Source organism: Oncorhynchus masou, chromosome 18, assembly GCF_036934945.1.
Source record: "Oncorhynchus masou masou isolate Uvic2021 chromosome 18, UVic_Omas_1.1, whole genome shotgun sequence".
NCBI classification, from domain to species: domain Eukaryota; kingdom Metazoa; phylum Chordata; class Actinopteri; order Salmoniformes; family Salmonidae; genus Oncorhynchus; species Oncorhynchus masou.
The window spans coordinates 47,388,180-47,395,171 of NC_088229.1; the positions used below are offsets into that span (position 1 = coordinate 47,388,180).

Genomic DNA, 6,992 nt, shown 5'->3' on the forward strand with positions numbered 1-6,992 from the left:
CCGGCTCCCCGCTCTGCGCTCTGCTCTCTGCGCTCACTGCTACACACAAGCGTGCAAGCGAGCCTCGTGCATTTTCGGGTCTCGGTCTCCCGCGTAAGCCGGCCCGCCGGCCGGCCGTATGTAGAAAGGATACTAATATTGTCAGTGGCACCCACCCACACCCACACACCCACACCCACACACACACAAAATGACCCGATCAGTGGAGCCGAGCGGCCATGGCCGTGCGTTTTACGGCCACGCAGGTTCTAGAACAGATCTTGTCCAGCGTGGACCAAGAAGACTACTCAGATTGCCAGGAGGAGGAGGAGAAGGAGGAGGAAGTACAACCCAGAGCGCCGTGAGGTCGACGATGCTTCTTCTCCCTCTTCTGAGGAAGAGCCCGAGGAAGAGCCAGAGGAAGCACCTGAGGACGAGAATGAGGACCAACGCGGGTAAGAGATATCCTCGGCCCCGGACCAACGGGAGACGCCGTTGCTGTTGAAAAACTACAAAATCGAGTGGTCCCACGTGGCCTACGGCCGCAGCCGCCAACGCGGGGCCCTCGCGATCTGCCACTCCGGGTCAGGCCAGGCTCCGGGCCCCACGGCCTATGCCGCAACCCAGGCCCGCGACATCGCGTCTGACTTCCACCTGTTTGTCACACCAGCGATAGAAAGGATAATTGTGGAAATGACGAACCTGCACGGGGCCAGAAAATACGGCGATGGCTGGCGACCCATGGACGCCACGGACCTGTGCGCCTACGTAGGGCTGCTGATCCTAGCGGGCGTCTACAGGTCCCGAGGCGAGGCCGCGGCAAGCCTGTGGGATGCCCAGAGCGGCAGGACCGTGTTCCGAGCCGCCATGCCGCTCAAGGTCTTTCATAGGTACTCTAGGCTGCTGCGATTCAACGACCGCCAGTCGAGACCCGCCAGACTCACCGCAGACAAACTCGCAGCAATACGGGAGGTCTGGGACCTGTGGGAGGCGCGGCTGCCGGGCCTCTAGAACCCGGGGCCCGACGTGACGGTGGACAAGCAACTGGTCCCGTTCAGAGGTACTGTGTGTGTGTGCATATGTGCGCATGTGCGTATATGTCTATAGAGAGGTAGTAGCTGTAGTAGCTTTTGCAGCGGCACAGGCAGCGGCTGTGGCAGCACTAGGAGCGTGTGTAACACAAAAGGCTGTTGGCCCCCATGACACAGTAACGACACTAATCTCTTGTCCCCTTTCCAAAAGGCCACTGTCCTTTCCATCATTACATCCCCAGCAAGCCGGCGAAATTCGGCATCAAGTCGTGGGTGGCCTGCGACGCCAAGTCCAGCTACGCTTGGAAGATGCAAGTGTACACCGGCAAGGCGGCCAGCGGAGGCCCCGAGAAGAACCAGGGGATGCGCGTCGTCCTCGATCTGACAACGGGGCTGAATGGTCGCAACGTCACCTGCGACAACTTCTTCACCTCCTACGAACTGGGCCAGCGGCTCCTCGAGAGGAACCTCACCATGGTGGGCACGGTGAGAAAGAACAAGGCCGAGCTACCGCCCGGCTGCTCGAGTCCAGGGGCAATCCTGTCCTCTAGGTTCGCCTTCACGCCCACCGCCACTCTGGTGTCCTATCTGGTAAAGAAAAACATGAACGTGCTACTTTTGAGCACGCTGCACACAGAGGGCCACATTAGCGATCGCCGCGACAGGAAGCTGGCCGTCATCCTAGACTACAACTGCAACAAGGGCGGCGTGGACAACCTAGACAAGGTGGTCGGCACCTACAGCTGCAGATGGATGACTGCCCGCTGGCCCATGGTCGTCTTCCACAACATCCTCGACGTGTCCTCCTACAACGCCTTTGTCATATGGTGAGAGATGAAGCCTGACTGGATGCCTCGCAAGCGGAACAAGCGCAGGGTGTTCCTCTAGCAGCTGGGAAAGGCACTTGTGAAGCCACTGATCCAAAGAATGCAGCATCTGCCCCGCACGGAAGCGGCGTCAGCACTTGTAAGTCCTACAGAGTGCTACGGCGGCGGCTCGTGATCAACAGCGCGAGGGCCCCGCCGCTGGCACGGCCGCTGCCCCGCTCGTTGCCCCGGCCATCGGGGCAAGTAAGAGGAAGAGGTGTCAGCTCTGCCCACCCAAGAAGGACTCCAAGACACACACAGTGTGCTGCAGGTGTAAGAAATACATCTGCAAAGGCTGTTCACACGCATACTGTCACACTTGCTCACATTGGGCCTTTAGCCAGGACGGGACAGGGTGACCCGGAGGACGCGGGGAGTAGACACAATACGAGGACAACGGGAGGGTTAAATAAACTGCCTCATGCTATGTAGCAAATGCTAAAGCAGCCCTTTTTACAATATTTCTGGTAGCTGTTCACCCTAACTCTAGGCATTATATTTTCATGGACTCCGATCAGCTTCTCTAGCATCAGCTAGCCTAGTATGCTGAAAAAAACAGCAAGTTTAATTAACAAGTAGCAATTTCAATTGTCTCAATTGACCGTAAATAATTGTCAGATAATTAGGAGTACAGCAACACCTTTCATCCATGGATTGAGGTACATTTTCTAACTATTACACGTCAAGTTCACTGCAAACATATTGTGATTTGGTAGTTTTGACTAGGAGAGTATACCTTCTAGCCTAATATTTTGGTTAGCGTATTTGGATATTTTTTTATATGTAGTTTATAGTCCTATGCCCATGACGTTTGTTCCGTGGATGCATTATTGATGAAGTAAGTTCTTTCATTTATACTTATGTATATGGTGTTGAGAACCTCCTTTTGTTTTTCAGGATATATATTCCTGTGTTTGTTAATTCTATGCATTTTCCTAGCCATGATGCCATGTTGTTGGCTCAATAATTTATCCTTTGTATAGAACTTGATGGGTCAATTGCAAAGAACAGGCAGAACTTAACGCGCTCCTGCAGGTTACTGCTGGATTTCTTAAAATGCTACTAATGGGAGAATACATGCACCTGTATGTTAAAACAAACTTGATTGCAAAGAATAAATTGCAAAGAATCTCTCACTTTTACCATGTCAAGTGATTAAGATACTAGACAGCTGTGTCTACGTTCTTTACTCCCGCCCCATCCCAAAATATCAACATATCAGGAGTATCAAAAACCATTAGGCTGATGAATTTAAAAAAACTTAACATCTTGAAACTCCCCATCCCGGATCCGGGATCGTGACTAAAGCCTCAGGCTCATTAGCATAACGCAACGTTAACGATTTCTGAAAATCGCAAATAAAATTAAAATAATGCGTTTGCTCTCAAGCTTAGCCTTTTCTTAACAACACTGTCATCTCAGATTTTCAAAATATGCTTTTGAACCATAGAAATGGACTAATTTGTGTAAGAGTATGCAAAGCTAGCATAGCATTTTGAGTAGCATTTAGCACGCAACATTTTCACAAAAACCAGATAACCAAATAAATAAAATCATTAACTTTGAAGAGCTTCGGATGTTTTCAATGAGGAGACTCTCAGTTACATAGCAAATGTGCAGTTTTTCAAAAAAATATTATTTGTGTAGGACAAATCGCTCCGTTTTGTTCACGTTTGGCTATGAAAAAACCTGTATACAGTTATAGCCTGAAGCTCATTAGCATAATGTAACGTTAACGATTTCTGAAAATCGCAAATAAAATGAAAATAATGCATCTGCTCTCAAGCTTAGCCTTTTCTTAACAACACTGTCATCTCAGATTTTCAAAATATGCTTTTGAACCATAGAAATTGACTAATTTGTGTAAGAGTATGCAAAGCTAGCATAGCATTTTGTGTAGCATGTAGCACGCAACATTTTCACAAAAGCCAGATAACCAAATAAATAAAATCATTTACCTTTGAAGAGCTTCTGATGTTTTCAATGAGGAGACTCTCAGTCACATGCCAAATGCGCAGTGTTTCCTGAAAGCGTCTGTGTGTAGGAGAAATCATTCCGTTTTCTACATTGCGCCTGGCTACTGAAACGAACCGAAAATGCAGTCACCTACAACGTAAAACTTTTTCCGGATTAACTACATAATATCGACCGAAACATGGCAAACGTTGTTTGGAATCAGTCCTCAAGGTGTTTTTTCACATATCTCTTCATTGACATGCAGTTCGTGGAAGCTTGCTTTCCTCTCTGTATTCCTTGGAAAAATACTGGCAGGTGACTTTTGCGCACCAATTTCGGCGCAGGACACCGGGCGGACACGTGGTAAATGTGGTCTCTTATGGTCAATCTTCCAATGATCTGCCTACAAATACGTCACAATGCTGCAGACAACTTGGGGAAACGACAGAGAGGGTTGATTCATTCCTCTTGCGTTCACAGCCATATAAGGAGATCATGACAAACAGAGCCTCAAAAATCCTTGTCATTTCCTGGATGCCATCTCATCTTGGTTTTGCCTGAAGCTCACGTTAAAGGGCACGCACAGAGAAGATCTTTGTATTTCTGGACACGTCAGAGTGTTTTCTTTCGAACAGTAGCAATTATATGCATAGTCGAGCATCTTTTTGTGACAAAATATCTTGTTTAAAACGGGAACGTTTTTCATCCAAAAATGAAATTGCGCCCCTAGAGTTCCAAGAAGTTAAAGGAGTATATGAACATAGAAGCAGTAGGCCTATTTTTCATTCAAACATTTCACCTTAAATGGCAAAATGTGCTTTTTGATGAAAAATATAGGTTATATTACCCTAGCTCATCACGATTGACTTGATTTAGTACACATATCAAATATGAACAGTCCAGGGATATTTTCCCCCGATCTTGAAAAGAAACTTTTTAAAGACAAATTGTAATTATGGATTACATCAATTGTAAACAACAAATATAAGAATAGGTGTAACGGCTTTCTTGGTGTGAAGGAGAGTCGGACCAAAATGCGGCGTGGCTTTTGAGATTCATGTTTTAATAAAACACAAACACTACAAAACAAGAAACGTGCAAAAACCAAAACAGTCCTATCTGGTGCCACAAACACAAAGACAGGAACAATCACCCACAAACACACAGTGAAACCCAGGCTACCTAAATATGGTTCCCAATCAGAGACAATGACTAACACCTGCCTCTGGTTGAGAACCATATCAGGCCAGACATAGAAATAGACAAACAAGACATCCAACATAGAATGCCCACTCAGATCACACCCTGACCAACCAAAACATAGAAACATACAAATAAACTATGGTCAGGGTGTGACAGTACCCCCCCAAGGTGCGGACTCCGGCCGCAAAACCTGAACCTATCGGGGAGGGTCTGGGTGGGCATCTGTCCGCGGTGGTGGCTCCGGTGCTGGACGTGGCCCCCACTTCACCGTAGTCCTCCCCCACCTTGTCCGCTTCCGTGACCTCCTAGCCATGGCAACCCTACTAAATAACACGGGACAGAGGGGCAGCTCGGGACAGAGGGGCAGCTCGGGACAGAGGGGCAGCTCGGGACAGAGGGGCAGCACAGCACTGAGAGGAAGCTCAGCCAGGCAGTTGAATCCAGCAGATCCCAGCTGGCTGGCAGTTCTGGCAGATCCTGGCTGACTGACAAATCTGGAAGAGTCTGGTTGACTGGCAGATCTGGAAGAGTCTGGTTGACTGGCAGATCTGGAAGAGTCTGGCTGACTGGCAGATCCAGAAGAGTCTGGCTGACTGGCAGATCCGGAAGAGTCTGGTTGACTGGCAGATCTGGAAGAGTCTGGTTGACTGGCAGATCTGGAAGAGTCTGGTTGACTGGCAGATCTGGAAGAGTCTTGTTGACTGGCAGATCTGGAAGAGTCTGGTTGACTGGCAGATCTGGAAGAGTCTGGTTGACTGGCAGATCCAGAAGAGACTGGCTGACTGGCAGATCCGGAAGAGTCTGGCAGATCCGGAAGAGTCTGGCTGACTGGCAGATCCGGAAGAGTCTGGTTGACTGGCAGATCCGGAAGAGTCTGGTTGACTGGCAGATCTGGAAGAGTCTGGTTGTCTGACGGCTCTGGCTGCTCCATGCTGACTGGCGGCTCTGGCTGCTCCATGCTGACTGGCGGCTCTGGCTGCTCCATGCTGACTGGCGGCTCTGGCTGCTCCATGCAGACTGGCGGCTCTGGCGGCTCCTTGCAGACTGGCAGCTCTGGCTGCTCCAAGCAGACTAGCAGCTCTGGCAGCTCCATGCAGACTGACAGCTCCGGCTGCTCCATGCAGACTGACAGCTCCGGCTGCTCCATGCAGACTGACAGCTCTGGCTGCTCTATGCAGACTGGCAGCTCTAGCTGCTCCATGCAGACTGGCAGCTCTAGCTGCTCCATGCAGACTGGCAGCTCTGGCTGCGCTAAACGGGCAGGAGACTCCGGCAACGCTGTAGAGGCGGAAGGCTCTGGCAGCGCTAAACAGGCGGGAGACTCCAACAGCGCAGGAGAGGAGGAAGGCTCTGGCTGCGCTGAACAGGCGGGAGACTCCAGCAGCGCAGGAGAGGAAGGCTCTGGCTGCGCTGAACAGGCGGGAGACTCCGGCAGCGCAGGAGAGGAGGAAGGCTCCGGCAGCGCTGGAGAGGCGAGGCGCACAGTAGGTCTGATGCGTGGTGCTGGCACTGGTGGTACTGGGCCGAGGACACGCACAGGAAGCCTGGTGCGGGGAGCTGCCACCGGAGGGCTGGGGTGTGGAGGTGGTACTGGGTAGACCGGACTGTGCAGGCGCACTGGAGCTCTTGAGCACCGAGCCTGCCCAACCTTACCTGGTTGAATACTGCCGGTCGCTCTGCCAGTGCGGCAAGGTGGAATAGCCCGCACTGTGCTATGCAGGCGAACCGGGGACACCGAGCGTAAGGCTGGTGCCATGTAAGCCGGCCCAAGGAGATGCAATGGGACCAGATGCGTAGAGCCGGCTTCATGGCATTTGGCTCGAAGCTCAATCTAGCCCGGCCGATACGCGGAGCTGGAATAGAACGCACCGGGCTATGCACCCGCACTGGAGACACCGTGCGCACCACAGCATAACACGGTGCCTGCCCGGTCTCTCTAGCCCCCCGGTAAACACAG

The 6,992-nt window shown here is 51.0% G+C and overlaps 1 pseudogene; it reads left to right on the top strand.

Annotated features, from left to right (window-relative positions):
- The first annotated feature begins 218 nt into the window (after nt 1-218).
- LOC135559375 (piggyBac transposable element-derived protein 4-like) lies at nt 219-2,012 on the top strand (annotated as a pseudogene).
- The last annotated feature ends 4,980 nt before the right edge of the window (nt 2,013-6,992 follow it).